Source organism: Protopterus annectens, chromosome 14.part0 (assembly GCF_019279795.1).
Source record: "Protopterus annectens isolate FY-2018-M chromosome 14.part0, PAN1.0, whole genome shotgun sequence".
NCBI classification, from domain to species: domain Eukaryota; kingdom Metazoa; phylum Chordata; order Ceratodontiformes; family Protopteridae; genus Protopterus; species Protopterus annectens.
The window spans coordinates 843,719,553-843,732,740 of NC_056748.1; positions in this window are offsets into that span (position 1 = coordinate 843,719,553).

Sequence of the window (13,188 nt, forward strand, 5' to 3'; positions counted from 1 at the left end):
AAGCCATGTCTGACCCAGCTCTGTTAGAAATGCTACATGTAAAGAAATCCCAATCCCTTCACACTACGTGCTCCAGAGACCTCAACCTCATTATCACAATCAACAGAACATGCTGGAGGGACAGGTTCATAACCCAGAGACTGCCCATGCTATGGAATAGACTTCCCATACATGTCAAACAGAGCACCTCACTGGCCTTCTAAAAGAGAAATCTTGATGAGTGGATGGGAAATAGAAAATTCACCCCAGGGATCACGGCAGTGGCGTTACTCGACAGAGGCACTGGAAACTAAGGTCGGGTGGTACGATGCCAGGGTAATCCTATGGGCTAGGTTTGTAAAGGCTCCAGTGCCATTAGCCTAGTACACACCTATGAACCTATGAATCCTGCGCAAACCTTCTAGTTAAACTATTAATTCAAAAGACAAAAAGAAAAGGGGGATGGGTGGGCATGCAGCAGGCACTCTTGCCAAAGAGGCCAGCCTAGCCCCAACCCAGTCTCTAATCTCTCTTTGTATTCATTTCTCTTCACCTCACTTCCTGTCACCACCACCTCTCAACTTATCTATACTTCCTTCCCCCTCTTCTTGCCTAGATGTTGGGTAGCGCCACAGACCACTTATATTATGGAAGTTTCACAATTTCCTCTAACACACACTTATTTTTGGTTTAATCGTGAATATTTACAAAGGAATGGAACAACAACGGGGCATGTTTTACCCCAACAAATGCCAATATTTTCATTTGGAATTTTCAGGTGTGATATACATTTATGCATATCAAACAACATTTTAAGGAAATTAAATATTATCAGTTTGTTATAGAAGGGAAAGAACCAACAGTAAGTAATTTTATATATAAATAAAAAGTGGATTGAAAATTGTCTTAAAGCATGAATAATGAATCAATTATTTGGCCTTAATATTTGCATAGAATGATGGAATTAAAACAGAAACAGAGAAAAAAACAGCATTAGTGACATTTGCATGCTAGTAGTGATTATAGAAAAAAATCTAAGAGTCACTACTGGTAAGGATAAATAGGGCATATAGGTTGTGCACTGGACAGGTAGATCTAAAAGAAGAGATGGAATTTTTAATACAAAAAGTTAATATATAAAATGTATATAACATATATACAGATATATGTGTATATATATATATATATATATATATATATATATATATATATATATATATATAGATAGATATATAAGAGCTGGAAATACTTTGTTAGCTATGTAATTAACCAGTATTTTGAAGAAATGGTGGACAGGGACATTTTGTGAGAATATTGGATTAAGATGAAACAAAACTATTAATATATATGTTTACACAGAGTTTTTGTGTGCATGGAATAGTGAATGTTAGAAAAGTGTCGTATTTTTAATGACAGATGAACAGCATCATAATGTTCACCTGAGCTTCCTAAATTTGCTGTATGGTGGCAACAAACCTTAACTGCTAAGTTAATACTACGGCCTGGATTCCTGAACACCTGCATGTGTGACTCACAGTTGTGAGACTGCTAATTTGTATTAATTAAAAAGCTCTGCACATTATGCCTGGCTTCAAAACAGTGACAAGGGGTAGAATATGCTAATTAGGACATGAGTAGGTTAAATATATGTAAATGAAGCAGTTCAACATAGTGCAGTGATTCAGGAATGTATAAAACCCACATGTACATGTCACATTCCCTTTTGGCCACAATTCCAGTACTGTTTGGAGTACAGTCATGAACACACTTAGAAAAAATTTGGTGGTGAGGAGGTTACTGTTCCTATCATTTACCTGTATGTGCACCAGGCTTTAAAACAAGATGCTACTGCTGCCAACAGGCCTTGAGCTTGGCCTTGGTCTAAGAGAAGAAGAATGTTCAGACCATGTTTCTTTGACATACCATGGACTTCATGATACTGAAATTGTAGAGAGCTGCATGTTAGATGGGAATACCTTAGAGGAAATAGTCAATCTCAGCTGCCTTCACCTGAGGCCCTGGGACAGTCATGGAGAACCTCTTCCAGTAGAAACCAAGGTATGAGCAGCATTATGTACACTATCTACAGGCATTTTTCAGTGACCTATTAAGGGATGTATTAGGGGTGTCACAGAACTCAGCCTCAAGAATATTGCATCAGTTTTTAAATGCATATCTGATTCCCACATTCCCTAGAGGAGAGAGCTACCACCATGTAACATTTTTATGCCAGAGCAGATTTCCCTGAGGTTCTGAGAGCCATAGACTGCACACACATTTAAAGAAAAGCCCCACATGATGAACAGGGAAGGAGGTACATCAGCAAAAAAGGATATCACTCTATCGACTGTCAGGTGGTCTGTAATGACCGAGGGATCATTAAAATACATGTTCAAGTAACCCTTACCGTTTTCACAGCTTGGGCATATGGCACATCTGTGACCTGTATGTCAGTTTTTTTAGGAGTGGGTTTTCAAAAGGGATTCTAGTGTGGGATGCAACTTATTTGAGAACTGTGTGTGGTGAACTTTTTTTCACCTTAAAATCCTTGGGTGATATACTACAAGACTTGATTTTGGGATCTATGTTTCATTTTTTCAATGCAGATTTACAAATTAATGATAATGTTTGGATTAATAAAGTTGCAGGTGACTGTAAAGATGATGCTACCAAAGAAACACCAGAGCACAAGTATTGAAAATAAAACTTTATTAGAGCCATTGACAACACAGAGCACATTCATCTTCATGAAAGATTTCCTCAGGCCTTTCTCTATCATCTTATTGTTATCTGCAAAATTGTTATTAAATTTAATGCAGGCTGCAGATAAATGTGCTGTCTTGCATTTTGGCATTGGTAATTCCCATGTACTAGATAATAACATATAATGAGAGTTTAATTGTTATAAGGTTCAAGGATCACCTTTTAATAGGTCCTTTACATTTCAAGAAAACCATTTAGTCATACAATAAAAGTGCCTTTCCACTCTGCATTGTCTTTTTCATCTTTTACTAATAAAAAGAAAGGTCTAAGGATGTCTATTATAAAGACAAAAGTACTCACCATTGTTATTGCTTCTAATGAGTCTTATTTTTCATACTTGTGCGCTCGCATTTCTTTGCCAATGTTTAAGTATATAAATTCAGAAGTACCCTTGTGTTTATTTACCACACATTTCAGATTTCATCTTTTTTTTTTTTTTTTTTACATGAAAATAAGTGTAACAATGTTAATGAAGCCAAAAATCCATGTCTGTCTTGACCAGTTAATGTTATGGACAAGCAAAGATGGTATCATACTTACTGTAGGCAAATATGCAAGCAATAACGCCTAACAGGGTGTGTGTTAATGTGTAATTAATGCCAGCCCAGGGGTGTGATGGCGCCTGATGCTGCATTCGGAGGGCCTCTACACCCATGGAAGGACATTAATTACATATTATCACGCACCCCGTTGGGTATTATTGAGATTAGAAAATAGAGTACTAGTGGCTATATTTAAAAAAAAAAAAAAAAGGACTTTGATTATTTTTTTCATTTATTAGTTTTTATAATAGTTTTGACATAAAATAGTCCCTTATTTAATTATTTATTTATAGAACTGTATTATTGCTATGTATTTCTTTTCCATTCAAAACATTTTATTGGAACATTCTAAGTTATGAAAACTATATTTTAATGAGAACAACTAAATGTATATATTTAGTAATAATTTATGAAAACTATAATATTTTAATGAGAACAATTAAATTTATATCTTTACTCATGTAATGTCTATTTTTTCTTTGTTTTCTGTAACATAACATGTTATAGGTGCATTGAATATGCATGATGATGGTTTAAAATAAGTTGTTTCTGCTTATAGATTTTCTGCTTTTTGTTGATTGTTGGTTGTTTTGATGATTCTTTTTTATTCCTTTAGTGTTGTTTCTTCTGTTGATGACAATATATTGCTCCATTGTTTTCTGTTTTCATTTGTTAGTGTCCAGTAGTTTATAAGGCTTGCTTCTGACTTGTGTCCAGTTATTAATGTTATTTCTCTTGGGCATAGTCCTACTTCCGTGAGCATATGTATAGCAGTTGCTCTTATACTGTGGTTGGTATATCTTCTGGTAAGAGTCGCTTATCCATGGTATCATGTTTCCTAGGTAATTTTTTCCCATAGGATCTCTGGTGTACCAACATGTATGAAGATCAAGATGGTGCTTTGGTATTTTCTTTGGATGTAAGAAGAGTGCTGGTGGGTTTTCTGGTAATTTTGAGATGTAATTCTGATATGATGCTACTGGGCATGATGGACGGTCTTTTTGTTTATAGATTTGACCTCTGTATCATTGTTTATTACTTTCAGTTGCATTTTTGTGGTTTTAATTTCTTCATTCATTGTTAGTGTCAAATATTTTGTTCCTGTTAAATGTGATTGTGAAGCATTCTGGTTCCACATGTCTTTGTTCTTCTCTCCCTCTTCTTGCCATGTAGAGCTGTAAATCGAACCAGACCTTTATGGCAAGACCTTGAGGTGTGTTTGGCAACAGTGCTTTGCAGTCCTTATTTTTTTCATGTCTTGTTTTCTAATTGTAGGATGATGACTTGCATTATCTTGGTTTTCTTTTCTTAGTGTTTTTATCATGGAGAGTAGTATATTATTTGCTGTTTTGAATAATGGTTCTGTTAAAATGTTTATTTTTCTGTCATTATTTGCATTGTTTAAGGCTCTGTTCAATCCAGTTCTTGATATATAGCTCTGCACTGAATATTGTTTGCCATTGGTTACTCTTACTTCAGTGTAGATTAGTTTTATGAGGTCAGTAATTTTTTTTCAGCTGTCGTTTATTACGTTTATTTGTATGTTTTTGTGTTGAGCCCATTTGTATAATGTAGATATTTCCCATGTTGTGTTTTTGTGAGTATTTTCTTCTTTACTATAGTGTTCTATTTTTTTAGTTCTTCAATTGATACTGTTTGGAATCTGTTGTTAAATTGTTGATTGTCTTCATTTTTGTGTTCCTCTGTTGCTGGTATTTGAGGTTGTGGCTTACTTGTTACCTGTGCTTCATTGCTTGGTACTGCTCTGATGTTGCTTGGGTGTTTTCTGTTGTTTTTTGCATTTTTCTGTTTGATTTGGAGATAGTGGTGTTTATATTTTCTGTAGCTGATTCTTTTTCTGTTACTTTATAATGCTCATTGTCTATAGCACACGTTCTTCCTTCTAGGCTTTCTTCTGCATAGGCTGTATATCTTCTTTTATTTCCTTTCTTATTATCTTCTAGGAGATTATTTAAGTCAGTTGAGGCAAATAGTTGAAATGATATACCAAATGGGTTTGACATTTTCTTCTTTTTCTTGTTTTGTTTATTTTTTTCTGTCAGGCATTTCTTCTGTTACAACTGTTGTGTAATGTGCTGCTTTGATTTCTGCTGCTAGGTTTTGAGGTCATGTGACTATATATTTTGTTTTACTGTTTAACATTATATATGTATAAGTATATGTACACACAGATTAATGGTGCTTTTTTGTGTGGTATTAATGTAGTTTTAAAGGTATTTGTTGATACAAGTTTTAGCCACTAGGTGTCACTGCCTATATTTCTTTACATTGCTTGAATTGGTTTTGGTCTGTGTTAACCTGCATGCTAATGAATGAGAGACATTATTGTGGATGCTTACATGGTGGTTACTTAAGGTTAGTTTTTATTACATTATTGAGGGAGAAAGATTTTTTAATAAGGATAAACTTTACATATTTTGTTCATACAGTTCCAAATTTGTTTCAATTACATTATTTTCAGTGAAAGGTACAATATCTTTAACTACAATTGTTGACAGCTACAGTATTTAAACCTCGATGAGTTGAAAGAAGTTTTAAATTGCATTGGGAGCAGCTATTTCTATTTTTTTCAGACACTTAGTTAAAATTGCAATGGGTTTTGTAGTGCAGGTGCTGTTATTATTTCTTGCTATATTCACATCTTTGGTGTTTTGCAATATTTGCCTTTGGAAGGTTTATATGGTTGCTTAGGTCTTGCAGTGCTTGTGCTACTTTTATTTCATGTATTTTAAAAAGATTTATGTCACATTGCTGTAGGAAATGTTTAGTTATGCATGCTAAGTAAGAAACAGCTTTTAGCAAGCAAAAAAAAATGGCTTCCGTTTCTGTTTTTTCAGTGCTAGTTTCATGTCGATTTAATATGCTGCCGTGAAGTGTTTTTGAGGAGGCATTACTTGTTCTTTAATACCCTACTGGAGAATGATTGTTCTTCAATGTGGTATTAATGTCGGAGAATTCCATTTTCTAAATTGTATTATGTTATAGTAACAATAACAAATACTAGTCCTGCACAGTAGACAGTAACATATTATAAATAGTTAATTTTTGTAAGTGCTTAGGCTAGAAGTGTAGCTGTCTCAATCAGCACCCTGGGCTGATATCACAAGCCAGTGCGCCACCCTCTCTCTCAGCTCTTAAGTGAAGAGGGCAAAAAAACAAATCTGTCTGTATTAAGTCAATCACAGTCACCACACTGTAGTAGTGATCAACTTATTACAGTCATATCCATGACTCCTCCCCCAGCTAGCTCTTCCATTGTACAGCAAAAAAAAAAAAAAAAAGAAACGTTCACTGTAGCAGTCAGTTTTTTACACTTTACACCCCCCCCCCCCCAAACATCTGTCCAGATTTTTGCCTCATATTTTTGGTTTAATCCTTGTAAAATCTGTGGTCTTCTGCAAAATCATTGAGGATGGAATCATTTGAGTTTCAGACTTCATATCATTCAGAAAATGTATGCTATCACCAATTCTGCTATTTTAGCAACTTTTTAAGTTTATAAGAGCATTATTTAAAGTCTGCCCCTATTTTTGCCCTCCCCATTATTTTTAGGCTTTGTCCAGATTTCTTGCACTGAGAGGTTAAGAATTATGATCCCCCCACCAGCTAGTTCTTCCACGTCACTTTACTGTAATTACTCAATCACTACATTGCGGTGATCAGGTCATTGCAATTACATGCATGACCTCCCTATCTCTTCCACTGAAGAACAAAAAACTTCCTTGTAATAACCCGCTGACTACATTGCAGCGATTGGGTAATTAGAGTCACACAGCTGCATCCACCCTCACCTCCTTCCAGCTAGCTCTTCCACTAAGGAGCAAAGAAAAAAAGCACTTTTCCTTTTAAACTGTAGCAAACTGCTCACTACAGTTTAAACCACACAGGGAGCTCTGCAGCACTCGGGTTTGACTGCAAATGCAATACAGGCATTTAAAAGCCAGTATTGCTCTAATAATGAGAGGTTTTTCATTTATGATGACGATCGAGTACTGATTATAATTCCAAACCCTTTGTGCTTAGAGCAATTTTTGGCTTAGGCAAACTTTCTGATAGGCCTTTCATATTTCTTTAAAAAAAAAAAAAAAACTATAAAACAAACATGTTTTTACAATGTACATTGTTTTCCTCATTATGTTACTTCCAGACTTACAGCTTATAGGTTCATAGGCATTTACTAAGCTAACGACCACAAGGGCCTTTGTAAGCCTAGCCATGCATCCCAAATCTCTGACAAGTTTTGATACCCTTGATAAGTGTAAGCATGGGCCTGGGAGATTAACCATTTACAGGTTACCTGTGTCCATTAGAGACAGGTGCAAAACCACGAATGAATTTCCAGTTTCCCATCCAATTATCCAAGTTGCACTTGAATTGGGTTAGAGAGGAACTCTGCTTCACATAGATGGGGAGCCTGTTCCACAGACGTTGTAGACTCTGGGATACATACCTATCTCTCCAGCAGTCCTATTTATATCGCAGACAAGGTTTTTTAAGTCTGGAATGGATAATTTTGTTGCTGTCTGTTTTGTGGCTATGCAGGAGGTCCATAAGAGTGGGTTCTGACAATGCCATGTATGCCAGGCATAGATCTCCCCTCAAAAGCTGAGAGTTATCAAGCCACAAACCAAATATATTGTTTTTATATACATTTTACGTAAGATATTGACTATCTTGAACCACTTCAGAAATACATTGCAAAATTGGCTTTTGTATTTCCAGCCTGGCAAATATAGATAGGGTAAGGAAGCTCAAGCTGTACTCCATTATGTGCAGTCTATCAAGGTGAGATTTAATCATGATGAAAATAATCGAATTTTGTATTTTGATAAGGATATACAGTATTACATTACAATGTTAGAAATATGAGTTTGATTATGAAGTATAGCATCAATTTATTTACTTAGTGGTTAGTAAGACTATGTTATAAATTAACTTGTATACAAGGAAAGCTTCAAATATGATCATACTTAAGAATCTCAGAGAAAAACTTCAAAAATCCACAAATTGGCAGGCAAACCAGAATAATCCATTTGAAATATAACTTTACTTTAAGTGCTTTTCGTACGTACTATGTACAAACTTCTTCAGAAGGGGAACAACATTAAAAATGCCATTTAAATACTAACAGTTAATGATCAGCTGATACATCAATTAAAATGTAAAAACACATTAAAGGCACCTCACTAAAACACAACCAACTCTGTATAATTATATATATATATATATATATATATATATATATATATATATATATATATATATCTATATCTATATATATATATTTAGTTAGTCTATTATTTTGTTGTATATATTATTTATAATGACATTTTATGTAGCAAGTTCCATTATTATACAGACTTGGTTGTGTTTTAGTAAAGTTATATTTCAAACAGATTATTCTGGTTTGCCTGCCTATTTGTGAATACTTAAGAATCTGTTAGGTTAAAATGGAAATCAGTCCTCTGTCCCGTTTAACAAATACAAATAAAATATCTTCCCAATGCTTACTTTAAAATGGTTTCATTAGTTCTTAATCTCTTATCTAAATATCCAGATAACTTTTATTCTTATAAAGAAATACACATGATGTTTTCCTTTAAAAATCTGCTGTATTTATTTGTTTATCTTATTTTGTAGCCTTTCCAATCCAAGGTGCATTATTCTCAGTAATTGGAAATCTCCTAGATGAATGGGAGGATAGACTCTTAAACAATGAAGTGACATACACTGGATCATTGAATGTTGACTCAGGGACAGTATGCTTACTTCTGCCTTCCTCTATGATAAGTATCAGTTACTCAGAAACAATAGAGCAGGTAAAAAAGGAAAAAGGGTAGAAAGTGATAGTGATGCAAAAAAAAATCCTAAAGTAAAGAACCATTTTGACAACTGTTAACACATCAGAAACAAATGACTCTTCTAATGGGATAACATTTGAAATTATAGAGGTAATCATCTTAATCTGCACATAGATGTTGCTTACATTTCCCCCAACCATTATAAACCTCTTAGAAAGCATGATTGATTATATACTAACTCACTGGAATGAATGCACTATGACTGGAATTTTAATATTGGTGTTTTACACGAATGAGACATTAAATAAGCCATTATTTTGCTCTAAATGGTTTGATACAACTTATCTCCCTCTTAATCCAAACCATACCAGTTGATAAATTCTCATTGCTTAACCCCTTAATTATTAAGATCCCCCCAAACTGACAAACTTAACTTGCTTTTCTTAACCCTTTTCTTAACCCTCAATGACCATTTCTTCTGTATTTAAATATTGTTCTGTCTTCTTTTTTTTTATTTTGTTAACTCTTGGCCTGTGTCTGAGTTTATTACAGTATGATCAGCACTCTACCCTGGATAGCAAATACAAACAAACCAATCTCCATATGCAAGCAATAAGCTCCTACACATCTCAAGAGAATCCCACCAGTAATCATAACTACCAGATATTCCTCAATGTCTAAAGAACACCCAGCTGGTTTCAAATGTTGAAAACATAAACTGGACTCCACTTTACCAACTGACTAACCTTAAGTAAGTCATTCCTACAGGGAAGAGGGGGGCAAAACCCTTGCTTTGATGCAGGGGATTGGGGTTTGATCAGCAACTCAGGCATCTGAGGCACTGGCAGGGAAATACAGACAGATCTATCCTATAAGGGAGGAGGAGGTAAACATGAGTTGGCACACATAAAGCTTGATCTCCCTGGTGAAGATTAGGGTAGGTCTGTAAACTGATTTCAACCAACCAGCAACATTAAAACAACACAAAAATTGTACCAAAGGAGATGTTCTGGTAATTAAATGAAAAGAAGGGCTTCAAAGGTGGTTCTTAATTATACTTTGCGGCTACTCACATCCATATTTTGCAACAATTTAAAAGTTTAAAACATTCTCAAACATTTTTTTCTATTGAGAAGCTCTTTTTGAATGACTTTTGGGGCTGTTAAAGTGTATTAGTATGTTTTTTTAATGTGTTTTAACTAGAATGGTTACTTTTGGCTACTTTTTAAATTTTACCTGTTTGTGCTATTTCTTTTATCCAGAAAAGAACTACTGTTTTTGGCTTGACAATGGAACAAACTACCAGTCCTGTGGTCAGTCCATTTTCTAGCCATAAAAGTTAATGAAACAACCCTTTCTACTAAAGACTATCAATTTTTCTCAGCTGCAGATGGGTGAATCTGCTGTGGCCAAAGCTTGATCCTCAGAACACTCATCTTTTTCCCCCGGAGCCTTTTGGTGTAATTATGGTTATTATGGACTGGAAGTTGGTTACATCTTCTTTGGCTGCTGGGATCCCTCAGGGGAAGGAAGAGTCACTCTTATCAGTCTCGGTAGACGGGGCAGGAAAGGCTGCTTAGCCAGAATGTTTTACTCATCACTAGGGAAGCTGCTACTGCCATTAATAATCCTTTGTCCTAACTTTCTTATCAAAAGAAACATAAAATTAAACACTTATCATCTGAACCAGTTTCTATCGACAGGGTGGTTTATTAAGTCTGGGTCAGGGTTTTGTACCAGAACATTCACCCTTCTTATCAGGTGGTTTCTGGTAAAAGAAAAAGGGAATCTTCTTTTCCTGAAGTAATTCAAGAAATTGAATCTGGAGAGAACTGCAGTGGAATAGATATACGTTATTTTTCTACTCAGATTTCTGATTCAGCCTCAAAGAAAAGTATGTTTTCTGAATCTCACTGTCAGGGATTCTTTTAGCATTCCCATAACTTCCCTTCTAATCTCCCCAGTGCTGTCAGTATTGGAGAATGTGATAGCCGCAGTCCATGGTTTCCCTGACAGTCTGCCTGCTGCACCAAAGGAAGCAAACAAAACGTACAAAGTTCTTCAATCTTTCAACTTTTTACAAACTCATCCTAGACCTATCCCAGCAGTTATAGCTTTCATTAATCCAGTTGCAGCCAAACATTGTTAATTTTAATCCTTCTGCTTCTGACAAGTATGGTAAGATACATCTTTACCCTTTTTAAGCACAACCTGGATAACTGGATGGGAAACAGAAAATACATTCCTGGGATTCCACCCAGGTCCCTGCTGGACAGGGGCACTGGGTGCTGACTTGTCTAAACATAGGCTAAACTCTTGGCTAGGCTTATAAGGGCCTCAGGGCCAATAGCCTAGTAACTTCCTATGATCCTATAATTTTGGGGGAAAAAAAGTATATGCTCTTGCAACTTTAAGTTTGGAATTTTGAATTATCAAGCTCATCTAATAAAGTTTATTCTGACTAATTGTAAAAGTTTGTGGAATGTTTTATCTGTAGTTCCATCCTGTAAGAAAAGATAATCTGCTTTATGTGGTTTAGTCTCTTCATAGGTTCATAGATTAGTACTAGATTAACTGCCCTTGTGGGACATTTTAAACCTAGCCAATTACCCCATGTCAGAATCAAACCCTGCACTTTGCGTCTGTAAGGTAAGCAACTTAACCATTATGCCAACCTCCCACAGCTTCTCAGGTCACTGCTCATTGTCTAAAGTGTGCATGCGATTTTGTAGATACTATATCCAGAGCTGTTGCCACTGACACTGTGTTGAGGAAGTTTGCTTGGCTGCATTCTTAGAACCTCCTACAAGATGAAAATGAGATTTTAAATTCTTCTTTGGATAGCGATTTTATTTTTAGATCCTCTGCTAATTAGAGAGGTACACTGATACAGTGAATCTCCCAGAATGTTTTCAGCCCTTCTCCAAATTTTCCAAGGGATTTTGTGCTCCCTCATCCAGTTTTAGCAAGAAACAAAATAAACAGTCTCAGCAAAATTCTGCTAAGCAGGCATTTAAAAAAATGACAAGGAGATTCCAAACAGAAAACATGACCCCTCCAACAAAGGATAAAACATAGGGCAGAGTGACTATAGAAGGGACTGCATCCTTCCCACCCCACCCTGGCAGTTCCTTATTCCTTCCAGATAGTCTGGATCTTCATTTCTCTCTTTGGCAACAGATTGTTTCAGACAGGTGGGTTTTGTTGCTGATTCAGCAAGGTTGCAGATGGCAGTGGGAAGAAATTCCTTCATTTCAGAGAATTATTCCACATCCACCAGACCAGCCACCTCTGTTCCCTCCTGTTCTATACCATATGCTGCCTCGGGGGTAATAAAAACACTTCCTCCTTCCTATTTTTTAAAAGCTTTTTATTCAAGAATGTTTCTGGTGCCACAGAAAGAAAATTCCTGGAGAACAGTTCTTGACCTTTCTTTCCTAGACGTATATGTGATGGTGTCCCAGTTCAAAATACTTTTACTTCAGAACCTGTTACCCCTTCTTCCACATTTGAGTTTTTTTCTGGTAACCTTAGATTTAAAAGATGCTTATCTTATTGTTATTCATCCAGACTTCAGACATTTTGTAAGGGTTATGTGTCTAGATCACATGATCAGTTCTCTGCCTTACCCTCTGGGTTATCAACTGTTCGGAAAGTGTTCATAAAGTGCCTGGCTTCTGTAATAGGCCACTACAGAGCTACACGGTATCCCCATTTTTCTATATTTAGAGGTCCTATGCTGGCTGCGGTTCCAAGACATTATTCAAAAGTCACTTTTGACTCTATCACATAGGATTGTGTTCCTTGGATGTCTTCTAGACCCCTAAATACAAACAGTTTTTCTTCCACAGGAAAAAATATAGCTATATTTAATTCTGTTTCAGGGGATTTTCTTTCATACTTTAGTCATTGCTAGAGAATACCATAGGATTCTGGGTATTGTGACATCCATGATTCTCATGATACCTCTGGCAAGATTTCATATGATAAAGGCACAGTGGTATCTAAAGTCTCTCTAGTCGCAGTACCAACACCCATTATCTTTTTAGATTACAGTTCTGTGATTTATGAGAAGAAAAATC